Source organism: Leptonychotes weddellii, chromosome 6 (genome assembly GCF_054177405.1).
Source record: "Leptonychotes weddellii isolate Sample4059 chromosome 6, ASM5417740v2, whole genome shotgun sequence".
Taxonomy (NCBI): domain Eukaryota; kingdom Metazoa; phylum Chordata; class Mammalia; order Carnivora; family Phocidae; genus Leptonychotes; species Leptonychotes weddellii.
In genome coordinates this window covers 78425349-78442184 of record NC_138374.1, presented here as the reverse complement: position 1 = coordinate 78442184, position 16836 = coordinate 78425349, and the positions used below count along the sequence as shown (strand labels likewise).

The following is a 16836-nucleotide window of genomic DNA, read 5'->3' as shown; positions in this document are numbered from 1 at the left end:
TTTTTTTTTAAAGATTTTATTTATTTATTTGAGACAGAGAGAATGAGATACAGAGAGCATGAGAGGGAGGAGGGTCAGAGGGAGAAGCAGACTCCCTGCCGAGCAGGGAGCCTGATGCGGGACTCGATCCCGGGACTCCAGGATCATGACCTGAGCCGAAGGCAGTCGCTTAACCAACTGAGCCACCCAGGCGCCCCTAGTATTTTTTTTTTTAAAGATTTTATTTATTTATTTGACAGAGAGAGACACAGCGAGAGAGGGAACACAAGCAGGGGGAGTGGGAGAGGGAGAAGCAGGACCCCCGCGGAGCAGGGAGCCTAATGCGGGGCTCGATCCCAGGACCCTGGGATCATGACCTGTGCCGAAGGCAGACGCTTAACCGACTGAGCCACCCAGGCGCCCCAAGGGAGTTGTTAGTATTAAGAAACAGTTTTTGGTGTTAATTTTCTCAGTTCTCTTGGTCTATATCTTCATTGATTTCTGCTTATCTCGTTTTTCCCTTTTTATTTGTTTGGTTTTTCTCTTTTGGTTTAAAAATTTTCAACCTTTTTTATTTTTTGATACATGTGTTTAAAGCCATGTATTTTCCTCATAAGTTCTGCCTTTGCTCTAACACATGTTTTCTAAATGTTTCTTTTATCGATCTCCTTTTCAACCTCAAGGTTATGTAATTATACTTTTTTTGGTTTCCAAATTTGGGAATTTTTAAGTAGTTATTTTATTATTTATTTCTGATTTTATTGCATTGTATCAGAGCATAATCTATAAGATAGATTCTGGAATTTAATGAGGCTTCCTTTTGCCCAGTACATGGCTTATTTGTATAAATATTTCAGATATGCTAGAAAACCTGCGTATTTTCTCTTTTATTCGGGTGGCAGTCTGTGTATTTCTCATTCGAGCCTTCTAATTGTGTTGTTCAGGACTTTGATGTTTTTGCTTATATTTTGTCTGCTTGATTTGTCCATTCTGAACAGTAGATTCAATTAAGAATAATTGTCAATTTTTTTTTCCCTACAGTTCTGTTAGAGATATTTCAAGGTATATTGTGTAGAGTGAATGTGTTCATGGTGGATAGACCTTATTTTTCTGCTTTCATCAGTATATAACCTCTTTATATCTTTTTTTTTTTTTAAAGATTTTATTTATTTGACAGAGAGAGACCCAGCAAGAGAGGGAACACAAGCAGGGGGAGCGGGAGAGGGAGAAGCAGGCTTCCCCCGCGGAGCAGGGAGCCCAATGCGGGGCTCGATCCCAGGACCCTGGGATCATGATCTGAGCCGAAGGCAGACGCTTGACAACTGAGCCACCCAGGCGCCCCCTCTTTATATATCTTTATATTCCTTCAAATTTACTTTTTTCGGAAAATTTTCAAAGTTACAAGAATGTTCCAAAGAAAATTAATGTACTCTTTATGTAGATTCACCAGTAGTTAATATTTTTTCATATTTGCTTTCTAATTTTTCTTTGTGTGTTTGGTGCATCCTTTGGGAGTTGCACGCAGTTCCCCCGAATGTGAACAACATGGGCACCTTGCTCTGTCATCACAGTGAAGTTATCAGACTGGTGTTTAACTTCGATGCTGTGTTTTCTAACATGCTCTCTTCACCCAGAGTTCCTTAAATTTACCAGACACGTTCTTTATTGCTCTTCCCCTCACTCCATTCATCAGTTCCATCTGTCCAACCTGTCTCTGGTTTCTTGTAATCTAGATGCTGAAAATGGTTCTTCAGCCTTTTTTCCTGTCTTGCTGTTGCCATTTTGAGGAGTCCTGGCCAGGTGCAGGATTGTTTCTGCTTGAGTACGTGTAGGCTGACCATTGAGGCAGGAGTTTTCTGTTACGTAGGGATGTTTTCCAGCCCATCATGTGGAGGCCCGTGATGACTGTCGTCTCCAATGCTGGGATGTTAGGTTTGATCATCTGGTAAGGTGGTGTGGAATCACATCTCTTCATTATTAATAAGTACTTTGTGGAGTGATGCTTTGAGTCTGAATGCATATCCAGCAACTGCAACCCAGTGTTTAGCATCCATTGATTTTTACATGAATCAAGTATTATTATAGGATAGTAGTTTTATTCTGTTAACTACCATGCTTCTGTAATTTTGCTTTACCTTTATATTTTATTGGCATTACTGCTTTTCCAGCTCTTTTATATCAATTTTTTAATCGTTTTTTATATCATTTACTTTCCTTTTATTCTTTTTTGCCTCTCCTGCCTTCCCCTGGATAGATGGACTCTTCCCCCTTTGGTTTCAAAGTTATAGTTTGTGTGCATGCACGTGTGCTTGAGCACCATTTGCTCTTAACCTAAAACGTGTATGTTTATTTACTTTTGTTGGTTTTAAAAATTTCCCAAAGACTGTACCTTCTCTCATGAGACAAGTGCCTTATTACATTTCATGTTCTTGTGAGGCCTCCCCTTGCCCACAGAAACTGATGTTATGTGGGGTTTTTAGTTCCTTTTATTATGGATATACTTTCTGTCTTTCCTTTTCTTTTTCTCTTTTTCCTTTTTCCTTTCTTCCTCCTTCCTTCTTTCTCACTTTCCTGTTCCTGTGGGGTTAGCTTAGAAGACAGCAAGAGATGGTATAATTTATAGTTTCTTTTTAAATGATTAAAGTAAATTAATTACAAATAAAGTTTTGACACTTATGTATGAGCATATAGGAATACTCTTGTAAGAGAAGCACCTTCATTCTCTGTGAACTTGACCGCATGGGACGTGAGTGTAACAGACCATGTGTGAAGGGGCTTTGGGTCCCGCTGGGCGTTCTTCTCTGGTTCCTTCAGGCTTTTGCAGCTGCTGCCATATCTTTAAAAAGGAATTAAGAGTACTGACCTTGCAGAGGTTTGTGAAGATGGAGGTCTTTGGGAAGCATATAACTAGATAGTAATTGTAAAAAAATATTACATAGAGGGAAATTCTTAATGCCACTGATTAAAAAGTAAAGGTTTAAATGAAAAGTTCGACAGGTTGACTTTAGATCTGGATCACCACAGAATATGATCTTAGAATATACCTTGTGGACCTAATGCATTATTTACGAAAATTTGTTCAGATTTAGTGTAGCAAAAGAAAACCGTATTTCCTAGTCCAAGAGTCGATTAAGATGGCATGTGGGATTTCATTATCATGTATCTTTTAATATGGAGCAGCTCCTTCAGTCTTTCTTAACCTTGACCTTTTTGATGAAGAAAGATTATTTTGTATAGGGTCCTCCGGTTTGGGTTACAGGTTGGGTTTCAGTGTTAGCGTTGTTCAAGGCACTACCGTTACAGAGTGCAGAGTCTCTCTGGGTAGAGATTTAAATTGTCCTATGTCACCCCTGGCGGGATGTTTGTCTCTTTCCGGAACAGAAACATAAACGCGTGGCTGCTTTGGATAGGAGTGGTGTCCAGGGCGTGACTGGAGGGCTTCTCTTGCGTTCTCCAGAGTGGGGGAGAACGGAGGGGAGAGATGGGGGGGCGGTTCCCATAAGTCTTCTGCCCCACGGCGCTCATCGGAATGACAGAAACAGTGCCACCAACAGCTGTGTCCATTTGTTCAACTTATTTACCATTTTTATCTCACTGGTCAGATGCTTAATTTTCATCTGAACATTAGAGAGAGAGATGGAAGTCTTAAGGTGGCAGCTGTGTGAAGAACAGCCTGTCCAACTGCGAGATAAACCATGATCTTTAACCCTTTGCCACTCAGCTTGTGTCTGTATCACCTGATTATGTTTTTAAGATGTATTTATTTATTTTTAGAGAGAGGAGGAGAGGGAGAGAGGATCTTAAACAGACTCCCCACCGAGCGTGGAGGCCAAGGGCGGGCTTGATCTCACAACCCTGAGATCATGACCTGAGCCGAAATGAGCCAGGTGCGCAACCGACAGAGGCACCCAGGCTCCCCTCACCTGATTATGTTTTTATTTAGTGGCTTCTGAAAAGAAATGGCTATCTAGAAGATCAGATTTTGAACCATAATCCTAGACCAAGTAAGTAAAATTTCCTAGAAACTGTTATAACTAATGTAGAGCAACATAATAGGTTAAGTTACTCATTTCAGGCTTAATAATTGGAGAAGAATATTTGTAGTCTTTGTTGTTCTTGTAGCATAATTTAATGCTGTTTGGTAAATTTAAATAGTGAAACTTCTTGGAAAAGCCTTATTTGAAGCCAGGCCTCCCAACCCCCCATCTGAAGTTGTACGGCATTACTAGGGCTGTATGTGGTCCTCTTATTTTGTGATATGACTTGGGTAATTTCAGGAACCCTTTTATTCTAGAGATCAGGAAATTGAAGACCCAGGAGGGCTGAGCTCAACGTGAGCCCTCCAGATTCTCTGCTGATCAAGCAGCAGGTCTGACTGGTAGAGGGACCGGTTCGGACAGTATAGGTCCCTGTTGTGATTGTCACTGAGGGGAAAAAGTACCTGAAAATTGGGTTTTTCAATGAGGACTACTTTGTGTGAGACGTAGTTGTTGGTCTCACGAGCAATGGGACTTGCAGAGTTAACAGTATTAAAAGGTGGCATGACATAGTGAGGCAGCTTCAGAAAAGTCTCAGTTACGGTTGTGGGAGGGCCGAGAATTATGTCAAGATACTGAGAAAATTATAGTTTCTAAATTTTTTGCCAAATGGAATATCTTCTTTAGTAGTAGGGAGATAATAATAAAAAGAATACTCTGAGTGTGGTTAGTTGCAGGCATTATATATCTTGAGGAAAAAGGAGGGCACTTCTAAAATTAAAATGCAGCCCCAAAACGTTTTTATTTTTTATGAATTGGATTACTCATCATTTTGAATGTTGCCTTCTGCTAAATTACTTCTTTAACATGAATTGACTGTATTTTGTTCAGTCATATTCCTAAATGTTAGATGAGATTCATTTAGTGTTTGAACTTTACATTTTTAGGTATACTATAAAAGTTAACACAGCTGTTGCTTGGAGATGTTGTGTGAATTACTTTGAGAAATAGGGTCAGGATTTAGGTCCCATGCCAGCTGATAGTCAGCTGCTACACATTTAAGAGATTAAGCTAACCCATGAGAATACGGGTAGGAGCATCATACGTTAGAATGTTCTGATTCCGCACGTGTGGTATTTTAGGTATCCATTTGTCATGACAAAGCACATTTCATGATTTGGAGACTGGGCAGAAGTCGAGAGTACTTGTCCCTCATTTTGCTGGGTGCTACAGTAAGAGTGACCACCTACCTACTCATGTCAAGATTCATTTCATTAAATCTACTTCAGTTTCATACTTCATCTTGTTAAAATTAATTGATGAGTAGAAAGATTTAGTTTGAATCTTTGTGCCATGATTAATGTGGTTGTTTTAAGAGTGAGTTGCTCCCATGCTTCAGTGAAATAGATCTGACACTGTATATGTTATTTTCCATATGCCTATTTTTCCTAAATTGTATCAGTTCTGTATATTTGTTTAGTGCATAGTATCTAACCTTCATGGATTATACTTTTAGCAAAGATGTAAAGTAAGAGACATTTACCCCAGTTGACTTCAGATACAAAGTGGCATGTTATTTCTGTAAGGTGATCTCTAATTTAAAAAAGTTTGAAAAGATTAAATAGTGGTGGGCTGTGGTTCATGTGGATGTTGTACATTCATTTGCTCATCTGGTGTTCAGCAAGTACTTGAATATGCTTCGAGTATTAACACTGTGGGTAGAGGTGATGCAGCTCTCTATGCTGGGACGCCGGGTCTAGTTAACAGATTGTGGGAATACGGTGGGAATCATCTGGGGTAGGGTGATACCGGAGTTTGGTGGTTCTCGCATACCTATGTGAGGGCTGGTGTGGGAAGTGGCCGGTCTGAGAAGGCAGCTTGGGTGTGACCTGGGAGTACGATGGAGCAGCAGTGCTTATTAACAAGGTGGTCAGATGAAGAAGGCTTTCCAGACACTCAGCAACAAATAGCACGATTAACAGAATGGAGAGAAGAGACTGTTGCCTCAGTGGGAATGACGGGAGTTAGTAGATTGTCATGATGTAATTTCCCTGAGGAAATTCCAGAAATAGGGCGCCTGGGTGGCTCAGTTGGTTAAGCGACTGCCTTCGGCTCAGGTCATGATCCTGGAGTCCCGGGATCGAGTCCTGCATCGGGCTCCCTGCTCGGCAGGGAGTCTACTTCTCCCTCTGACCCTCCTCCCTCTCATGCTCTCTGTCTCTCATTCTCTCTGTCTCAAATAAATAAATAAAATTAAAAAAAAAAAAATTCCAGAAATAGATTTTGTGCTCTGCTTGAAAATGTCGTCACTGAAGTTGAAAAAATAAAGATTGCGTGGCTTGTCACTTTTTACAGCCATTTAAGACCAAATTGCCCCTAAACGTTGAATCTAGCAGGGTACCAGAGAAGCAATGTGCTTGGTTCTCAGGATAATAAACTCGCCTCACCTACACTTTTATTGCATGCATGCCCATTTCAGCTTCTTCAGGTAGATGGAAGAGAAGTTTACAGCTGAGACTGTGTGAGAATCGCAGGTGTGCTTCCAGCAGGTTCCAGCGAACTGTCTTGCCTGCAGGCAACCACTGATCGATAACTCTGCTTTGCCCAGAAGATCAGAAAAGCACAGCATGGAGGCCTTCTCATCAAGCACTTTTTTTCCTTAAACATGTAATAATTACCACTCCACCTTGTTTGAATGTTTTGTAGGGCATAGGACAGACCCTTCTGAAATCTCTGGAGGTAAAAGCGGGCTGCTGGTTTTAAGATGACGGCCAGTAATTCCCTTCGATCATGCTGTGCTATAATTACATTCTGAACACCCTGCCAAAGTGTGTGAACAAAACATCATATGCTAGTGACGCCTAAGTCACTCTTTGCTTTTATCATGTTTGTTCTGTTGTCTCAGTGACACATGACTGCTGACTTCCCATCTATACGTATCATGCCCCCTCCCCGGCCCTGTGGGAGGCTTTGGTGTGAAGGCCTTGAAATTCAGGCTTCCTCCTGGGGCACTACAGCACTCTTGGGTGCTTCTGCCTTTTCGTACTGGGGTACTTGTACCCCCTTGGGGCCAGGCTGTGGGGTGCCAGCGTGTGGAGCAGACCAGGTGAATGTGATATACCTACCTGGAGTGTCCATTTTACTGGAAGATTTTGGGGGAGAGAACATACTAAAACTGGCTGTATGATGGAGTGAATTGCAAAATGTTCATTGAATTTTAATATGAAACTTGCAAGATCTGTGTTGGCTGTAGGCTCTTCAGGGCTCCCAGACTCGTGTAGGGTATGTGTGTTGAAGGTCCACTGTGTGCCATCTCAGATAATGGTCCAGGAGTCTTTTCTGGGGTTTGTGTTGTGTGGAGGTCGTATAGTCTAGTTCCCAGAACTGAGGTATGCTGACCTTGTTTGATTTAGCTCATTGTGCTGAGTGATCTGGCCTGTCGTGTGTAGGGGCTGGAGTGCTGGTCTGTGTGGAGGATCCTTCTACGGAAAAGAGGTGAGAATGTGCTTTCCCAGCTGTGGTGGACAGGCCAGAATTCAGGATAGGATTTCACAATGTAAGAAGTCGTTTTGAGCAGGGGTTGGCAGCTAGTGAATGTTGAGTATTTTTGCCAAACTGTATAAATATCTGGTCTGGACCCATGAATGTCTAAGAAGTACTCTTGGAAAATTAAGGGTTTCCTTAGGATGATAGGAAAACCAGGCTTGCCTCAGCTGGTTATTTTCCAGCACGAGCAGCATCCGTTTATAGTCGATGTAGTTTGACTCAGTGTTCAAAGTACTTGGATGTTATATTCACATATATCTTGTTTTAAGTTGACTTTTAATTCAAATACTAAAAACAGGAAGGCAACTTGGTAGGACTTGGAGAGGTCATAACCCTTGTTAGGTCACATGCGGTAGCAGCTCATTTTAAACAAGAAGTGAGGGTTGTGTTCTAGCCCCGGAGAGATGCACTAGGCAGCAGCCTTTGAGGCAGGGCACTGGTGACATTTCAAGGCCGTGCTGAATTCCCGAGTCACAGACATCCCCTGTAGCCTCAGTGGCCACACGTGAAGTGAGCCCCACTGAGCACAGATGATAGGGAGTCGGTGACGCTCACCCCACGCACGCACCGGGCTGGCCGAGTGGGGAGCCCCGAGTTTGTCAGGGGATGACTCCGCCCACGGTGCGGACCTTCAGGCGGCTTGTCCACGCGTCACATGCTGAGGGGGCGCTGTCATTGTTCCGTGGTGGTGGAGTGCTCACTTGCGATTCTGGAGCGCCGTTTATTTGCGGCCCTCATTGACCCCAGTGCTGTTGCTGTGGTAGGAAGAGTGGTGAGCATCGTGGGCTACTCACCGTGTGCGACCCCTGGAGCGCGTGACGCCCGTGCTCGTGCTCTTAGGACTGTTCTCTGACGTGGCCGATGCTCTTCGCTCTAGAGGGGAGTGAACTGAGGCTCAGCAAGGCCCAGCGCTGGGGAGGTCCTCTGCGGGCTCCGGTGCATCTAGACACCCGCTCTGCAGGCTCCGGCACTGCTGTGATTTCAGGGAGAGACTGGAAGCCCAACTACGGGCGCTGGGAGGGAGAAGCGCCCAGTTTGTGTATCGATGATTTGGGTGATGGATGTGGACCTCAAGCTAGTTCCGGAAGGAAATCTAAGATCTCGGTGTTACCGGCCTTAAACCATGAAACTGATGAGGTGATGTGAATAATAAACTGTCTTTCACAGTTTCCCTGAAAATAACATTAGTTAAGCCAGCAGAAATGTAAATCTGTTTTGTAAAAGTCCTAATTAAAATAACCTTAACTAGAGTCTCCTATGGGGAAATAGTGGGATGGTACATTTTCTGGGTACTATTTGGATGCTTCTCCTTGTTCGAAGTGCCTGTGCTGGGGCTGCTGTCAGGCGGCCGGAGAGAGGACGGTAATCCAGGACAGAAAGAATGCACCAGTGAGTGAGTGGGACAGAAGGAAGAGGGGGCTGGTGGAGATGGTTGGGGGCCGGGCTTTCTATCTGGGCCCAGACAGCAGGGTCTTCGGTACCCTTCCGCTGGTATGGGAAATAGAGGGAGGAGTACACGGGGTGAGGGAAGAAAAGAGGTGGTATTTTGAGGTATGTTTGTGACATTTAGGTAGAAACACATGCTAGGTGGTTGTCTGTGTGGGTTTGGAGCTCAGGAGAGAAGGATGGGCTGTCGATTCCTTTATGGCGCTTACGGCTACTGTTGGAACTGTGGGACTCGGGAAGCCTTTGGGGGTGTGTGTGTGTGTGTGTGTGTGTGTGTGTGTGTGTGTGTAGCTGTGGGACTTGGGAAGCCTTTGGGGGGGTGTGTGTGTGTGTGTGTGTGGAGCTGTGGGACTCGGGAAGCCTTTGGGGGTGTGTGTGTGTGTGTGTGTGTGTGGAGCTGTGGGACTCGGGAAGCCTTTGTGTGTGTGTGTGTGTGTGTGTGTGGAGCTGTGGGACTCGGGAAGCCTGGGTGTGTGTGTGTGTGTACAGGAAGGGATTAGTCACTACACTGCTGCCAGACTTTAATTATTTTCATTTCATCTACACATTGTTTCAAAACTGATCCAATTTAAAACTTTTAGAATTCTTATTTGAATGAATATGGAGAAATAAAACATGCCAGTCTTTTGTCTTCCCTTTTTATTAACAAAGCTTTAAAAATGTACTGTTCTTGCATAATTTCCATTACAGGTATGAAGTGTGTGCAAAATTAGCTCCTTTATAGAGAACGCCACAGAGGCGTGAATACTTAGTTCAGCTTAGTCCCCCTTCCCCACAAGTTTATTATGAGCAATTTCAAACATACACAACAGTTGAAAGAATTAATGAAAGAATTATTCAGTGAAAATACGTATACCCACAATCTAGATTCTACCATTAACATTTTTTAACATTAACATTTTTTTAACATTCTTCAGGATTTTGGTTTTCAGCAGTGTGAAATTTATATATTGATTGGATTTTGGCACAAATGTGAAGAAAAAGTATGTGTGTGGGTATATATATTTTCTTTTTTTATCAAGATATAATTGACATATTGGTTTCATATGTACAGCATATAGTGATTTGATGCTTATGTTGGGAACTGATCATCACAGTAAATCTAGTTAACATATGTCACTGCACACAGTTACAAATATTTTTGTCTTATGAGAACTTTAAGATCTACTGTTGTACCAACTTTCAGATATACAAGACATTTTTACTAACTAGATTTGCCATGCTACACTTTGGACCCCCAGGACTGATTTTCTAACTGGGAGTTTGTGCCTTTTGACCCCCTCCATACCCTGCTCCTCCCGACCCCCCACCTCTGGCAACCATCTGTGTGATCATTAATACTTTCCTGGACTTGCTTCATCACATGCCTGTCCATTTATCCGTTTACAGATATGTGTGTGTGTATAAATCATTGATTGAGATGAATGTCCAAGAAGTAAGGGACAGTCACCAGTGCACGGTGTTTTAGGTATTCAGTATGTATACCATTAACCAGGGCCCAGTAATAGTTTTCCTTCCTCTTGTGGCAAAATATACACAGTGAAATAAACCGTGGGGTGAGTTGACAGATGCACACACCCATGTAACCCAAACCCCTTTCAAGACACACAACATTGTGGGGAAGAGGGTGTCATCCTGGCTTTTATCCTTCTCCCCCGACGGATAACTGCTCTTCTCACTTTCTACTATCAAGTCACGTTTCCGGTTCTAGAACTTCATTTGTTAGGAGTCTCGGAATGCGGACTTGCGTTTAAGTCTTCCTTCACGGCGGGTATCGCAGGTCCCAGTTGTTTTGTTTTCTTGCTCGGTGCTAGGGCATCGTGTGAACGGACCACAACTACCTGTTGTCCTGTTGTGGTGGTCTGGGCACTCACCAGGTCTGTTAGCCACCCCAGCGCGGGGGCAGCAACTGACGCGGCCATGCTGTGTCCACACAACCGTGTTGCGTCTCACTTCCAGTCCTGTGTTGTGTAAGTTACGGGAGAGAGTCCACAGTTGACTGAAACAGGCTTTGTATTAGAGGCTAATATAAGTGTTCCGAACACGGGTAAGGTGGGCGAGGCTCAGCTAGGAGTTCAGGAAGTCAAGTGTATGAAATGTATTTCAACTTAGAGCATTTTCAACTTAAAATGGGTTTATCAGTACGTAACCCCATCCCATCATGAGTCGAGGAAGATCTGTATTTAGTGGTAGTTTTAAAAACAGATCCTGGATACGTGCCAGATTTGTTTTGTATTTTTTTCTCCTTCTCTGCTCCTTGCCTATACATTCCCTCCACCCTCCCTTCTTCCTTTCTTCCTGTAACAACTTTATTGAGCTATAATTAATATTCATACATACACAGTTTCTTAAAGGTGTATTTTGATGAGAGTAAATTTTAATTTGCCGACTTCTTTCTTCTATGATTTTTGCTGAAACTTTGCCTGCACCCAGTTCATGGGGACACTCTATTTCCTTCTAAAACCTTTCTGAGTTTAGCTTGTATGTTTAAGTTCATGATGTGTCTTCAACTAATTTTTTTTTGCGTGGTGTGAGGTATGGATTGACATTCGTGTTTTTTTGTCCTCTGGTCCCGATTGTTTCTGAAGAGAAGTCCATGGTGTCTGAATTGTTCCTGTATGTGATGTTTCATTTTTTTCTGGTGTTTCAAGCCCTTCTCTTTATCTTGGACTATAATATGCCTGTGGGTGGTTACGTCTGTGTTTTTTTATGCTTCACTTTTTTTTTTTTTGGTCCTGGACTCTTCCTGCATGTATGTTAGACCCGCTGCTACTCCCCACAGGTCCCTGAACCACTGCTTGTTTTTTCCCCCAGTCTCTTCTCCTCTCTCATCTTTATATTGGGTTATCTCTACTGATACATTGTAAAGTGTACCAATTCTTTCCCCTGCCATCTCCATTCTGTTAAGCCATCCAGAGAATTATCATCTTAACAATAAAGAAAAAAATATTTTTTGGTAGTGGAAATTTCTCGCTGATACTTCCTGTCTTTCCATTGTAAGCACATGTACTTTATGTCATTGAACACGTCTTAGGAGCTGCTTCAGTCCAGCACTGCTCACCTTCATCTTGTGCTTGGGCTCTCGTATCTGTCCCTTCTCTGGACTCCGCTGCGCATTTTCACGGACTGACGGACCTGGTCCGGGATACGCTGCAGAGCCTCTGGCCTCCGTTGCGGCGCTCTGAAGGGTGTTGGTGATGCTGCTCCTGCAGGCCGGTAGCTTGGCTGAACTTAAACTGCACGTTCAGTCTCTCTGGCAGCCGGTGGTGTTTCAGTTCCAGCCTGTCAGCCTTAGCTGGGCGCTCTGCTCAGAAAGTGCCGGCACATGCGTCGTTGTAGGGCTCACCAGGAGATGTAGGCAGAGTGTGTACACCGAATCTAGCCTGCCTTCCTCCACCCGCTTTGTTTCCCTAGAATTATCCTCCACCTTTCCAGCACCTTGGATTGCCCTCAACTCTATAGCTTTTGCTTCTTTAAACTAGAAAGACTGGCGTTCTCTGTTGGGGTACATCTGCCACGGAGCACTGACTCTGGGACCTGTCCTCAGGCTGAAAGCTCTAAAAATCAGGGGTCTCTTCCCGTATCGTTCCTTTTCTTACCAGAGCTGACTCCCTTCCCATCGTTCTTCAGCACTTTGGGATTGTTGTTCTGCACATCTTACCCAGAGTTCATGGCCTTATCAATGGGAGGGTCATTTGGGAAGGAGCTCATGTGGCCATTACTTGGCCAGAAGCACAGCCCTCCTGGAATAGATTTTTGTGGGGGAAAAAGTTTCGAGATCCTACAGTATTCTGCCTCAGTTCTTTCTTTTTTTTTTTTTTTTAAAGATTTTATTTATTTGACAGAGAGAGAGACAGCAAGAGCAGGAACACAAGCAGGGGGAGTGGGAGAGGGAGAAGCAGGCTTCCTGCCGAGCAGGGAGCCCGATGTGGGACTCGATCCCAGGACCCTGGGATCATGACCTGAGCTGAAGGCAGACGCTTAACGACTGAGCCACCCAGGCGCCCCTGCCTCAGTTCTTTCTTAATCTCATGTGGTACCTGTTTTTTTCCCTATTGTTCACACATGTTCACTGAATTATTACCTCAGGAAATTAATAACCTTCCAAAGTGAGACTATAAAGAGAAATAAGTGAAACCCCATCCACCCCTGCCCCACACCTGTTTTTACTTCCACGTCTGGCCTAGCCTGGCCCTGTCTGGAGTCTTTATAGCTAAAATCAGCCATACTTGCTATTTTTAAAAATTTTTTTTAAAGATTTTATTTTTAATCTCTACGCCCAATGTGGGGCTTGAACTCACACTCCTGAGATCAGGAGTCATGAGTCACATGCTCCTCTGACTGAACCAGCCAGGCATCCCCTGGGTATTTTTAACTCAAGCAGTGCTTGGAAGTACTTTGGGCTGCTTTGCTATATAACCTGATGAAAGGAATGTGAGGCAGAAAGCCTCAGGAAAAAGGTGAAATATTTCAAACTCTAATCAGTTGTTCTGAGAATAATTTCTTGTTAATGGGAAGATTTGCTAGGACAGTGAATGTATGTGTTGCCAGGTGAACTGTCTCCACATATTTTCCCCTTCTGTGACTGTTTCTAAATGTCTATACTTTGTGTGAGCTCTCATGCTGTTAATGAGGTTTTAGGTTTGCTGGTGCATTGAGAATTGATCTTTGACACTGCAAGTTCAATTTAAGGAGATGGGGGGCTAGCTAAAGAATATGTGCCGTGTGTGTCTGTCATCTGCTAAGTGCCATGGGTATATGAGTTTGAGATTATCTTGGCTTTTAAGAAATACTTTGTACATTTGTGCTAAGAGAATAGATCTTAAGAGTTCTTATCACAAGAACAAATATATTTAACTATGTGTGGTGATGAATGTCAACTAGATTTATTGTTGTCACTTTCACCGTATATACAAATACTAAATCATATGTACAGCTGAAACTAATATAATGGGGGAAAAGTTTAAGGTCTTAGGGACAGGCGGCAAGAGGGTGTCCGGTCCGTGTGGTATAGTAGTTATTAATGGCTGTACAATAAAATTACAGCAAAACTTCAGTGGCTTAAAATAATACATGTTCATTACCACACGGTGTCTGTGGATCAGGAATCTGGGTACACGTTGTTCAGCAAGTGCCGTCAAGATGCCGGCCAGGGCTGCAGTCCTGGCCCAAGTCACCCCTGGGAAATCTTCTAGGCTTATTCACAGAGTTACTGGTTGGATTCAGTTGCTTGTGGGCTGTTGGACTGAGGGGGTCAGTTCCTTCCTGGCGGGTGGCCTTGTCATGTGGGCCTTCCCCACAAATGGAAGCCACTGTTTCTGTAAATTAACCTTGGAAGTGACATTCCATAACTTTTGCCAAAGAATAGAAGCAGGTCTCTGGGTCCTGCCCAGAGACAGTGGGAGAAGATCACACAAGGGCATGAGTAGCAGGAGGTGGGGGGCACTGGGAGCCCCCTGTCTGGTCGTTGTTGGAAGGAGGTAAGGAGATGTGAATTGTTTCTCATAGTGTGTAGTTATAGCAGGGGCAGGAAATGTACACGAGCGAGAGATTTTAAAGCCTGAGTTTACAACAAGGAAGCAATGGGTCGTCAGTAACAACCCAAACAGAAGTCAAAGAAAGAAATCAGAGTAGCAGAGTATCTCAAAGGAGAGTATAAAACTTTAATTCTTATTATAACAAGTTAGATTCATTCTAGAAAATACCATCTTTGTTTTCATTATTAATACTGATTTCCTAAAACTTGTGTTAAGATACAACCTTTAACCAAATGCAAGTAAGATTAATAAATACAGTTTTATTCTTTGATGGACAAAAGATACTTTCTTACATTTTCTTAATAGCTAAAGCTATTATATATTTCTTTTTCATTGTGGCAAAATACACATAACTAAATTTACCATTTTAATCCTTTTTCGGTGTACAGTTCAGTGGCCTTAAGTACATTCACATGATTATGTAACCATCACTGCCATCCATCTCCAGAACTTTGTCATCGTCCCAAATTGAAACTCGACCCATTGAATCACTCCTCACTTGTCGCCCCCCCCAGCTCCTGGCAAGCACTGATCTCCTTTCTGTCTCTGTGAGTTTGACCGCTCTGGGTGCCTCACATAAATGGCATCACACAATATTTGTCCTTCTGTGTCTTGCTTATTTCACTCAGCATAATGTCCTCAAGGTTCATCCATGTTATAGCAGGTGTCAGGATTTCCTTCCTTTTGAAGATTAATATTCCATTGTATGAACAGTTGACCTTGAACAACATGGGGTTAGGGTGCTCTTCCCTTGCGCAGTCAAAAATCCATGTATAACTTCTGACTCCAAAAAACTTCACTACGATAGCCTCCTGTAGACCGGTAGCCTTACCGATACCATGAACAGTTGATGAGCACATATTCTGTATGTTCTATGAATTGTACACTGTGTTCTCACAATAAAGTAAGCTGGAGAGAAGGAAATGTTGAGGAACTCATAAGGAAGAGAAAAAACACTTGCAGGACTGCTCTGTGTCCATCAGAAATCCACATACAGTTGAAACCCATGTTGTTCAAGAGTCTGTTGTATCCAGGTTCTCTTCCCTTAGCTTCACGTTAAGTAGAACATGAAGAATAATGTGGAAAGAGTAGAACACTTTGAGGAGGTAGTTTTATGAACTAATGTAATTGATTGTTAGACTCTGTTATTCAAGTAGAGTGGTCGTGAGTCGTTGCTCTGAACCCCACTTCTGCCCTGTCTCAGTTCCCTACATGTAAGATGGGGAGGTTGACAAGTATCTACCCAGTAAGGATGGTAAATAGATAAACGAATTAACAAAGGCAAAGCGCATAGGACAGTGTGTGACACTTTGTGATGTATTCATATAGGCATGTTTTTATTAGTGTCATTTTCTCCACAGCACTGGCTCAGTAATTAGTGATCTCTGTCACCAAAATGTCTCTGGGTTTTAGTTCTTTGATGATGTAAAGTGATTTGGATTCTTTATGACCTTGACTTTAAGAGGGGATGTGTCAGCCTGTACTAGATACCAGAGAGTAGTGCCATTAGTACATTTTCCCTCCTTGATTTTGTTAGGATTTAAATATTTGTCTATAGATAGTTGTAAAGCACAGTCTCCTGAAGCAGTTGGTTTTAATTTTTAGAAAAATACCATTTGCTTTACTTTGGGTACCTAGTCGTCTTGTGTACCCCGGGGAAGGCAGGAGGGCTTGAATTTGCCTGCGCTCCTTCACAGTGAGGCCCGGTCTCCTTCCGTGTGCCCAGCCTGAGTCGTGCACTGAGGCAGGCTCCCATCCGGGCTCTTTCCCGTCCTGCTGCTCCCATAACGTCGGCGCAGCTCAGCTTCATTTTCTTCTCTCCCCACAGACTCCTGTAACTCCCGTCCTTGCTTCCTCCTCCCGTGTGGTTCTGAGCACTCCAGAGCTGGGCCTTTTCATTCGCTTTGCTGCTCTCTCTCCAGCTGCGCTGTGGACCGAGCCGGGTTCTTCTTGTCGCATTGACAGGATCGTGCACGTTCTAGACTTGCTCTAGTAAGAGCTAGTCATAATTAAAGCCAGATAGTCCATAGGGATTTTGGGGGCTGCCCTCCTTACTTCTGAACACACACAGCTGCATGCAGTGAGTGCCTCCTCGAAGGTACTTTTTCTACATTTTATCCAACTCAATGGTTTCTCCCCATTTTAAGAGATTTTTTTTTCATCCTACAGGATAACCTAACAAATTTGCTGAAACATTTTCTAAAACATGCTGTTTTGCTTTAGATAGACTGATCATTTCCTTTGGTGACTGTGGATCAGTTATTATACTAGATTGCATTTGGACTTCACACATGAGCATAGATGTTGCGGGATGAAGGGTTTGGTGGTGACACGTTGATGTTTTCCCTTTT

At 43.2% G+C, this 16836-nt stretch overlaps 1 protein-coding gene and 1 long non-coding RNA gene across 3 annotated transcripts in view; both read left to right on the top strand.

Annotated features, from left to right (window-relative positions):
* The window catches only part of ENAH (ENAH actin regulator), a 137625-nt gene that overhangs the window by 43191 nt on the left and 77598 nt on the right, over window positions 1-16836 (top strand). The gene's annotated exons all lie outside the window — the stretch shown is intronic.
* LOC145721997 (uncharacterized) lies at window positions 1203-12702 on the top strand. Of its 2 annotated transcripts, XR_014146039.1 has the most exons (3): window positions 1203-9219; window positions 9292-9339; window positions 9438-12702. It is a non-coding gene; the product is annotated as an uncharacterized LOC145721997 (long non-coding RNA). The 2 variants fall into 2 exon arrangements; XR_014146038.1 differs by lacking the exon at window positions 9292-9339 and having other exon boundaries at window positions 9346-12702.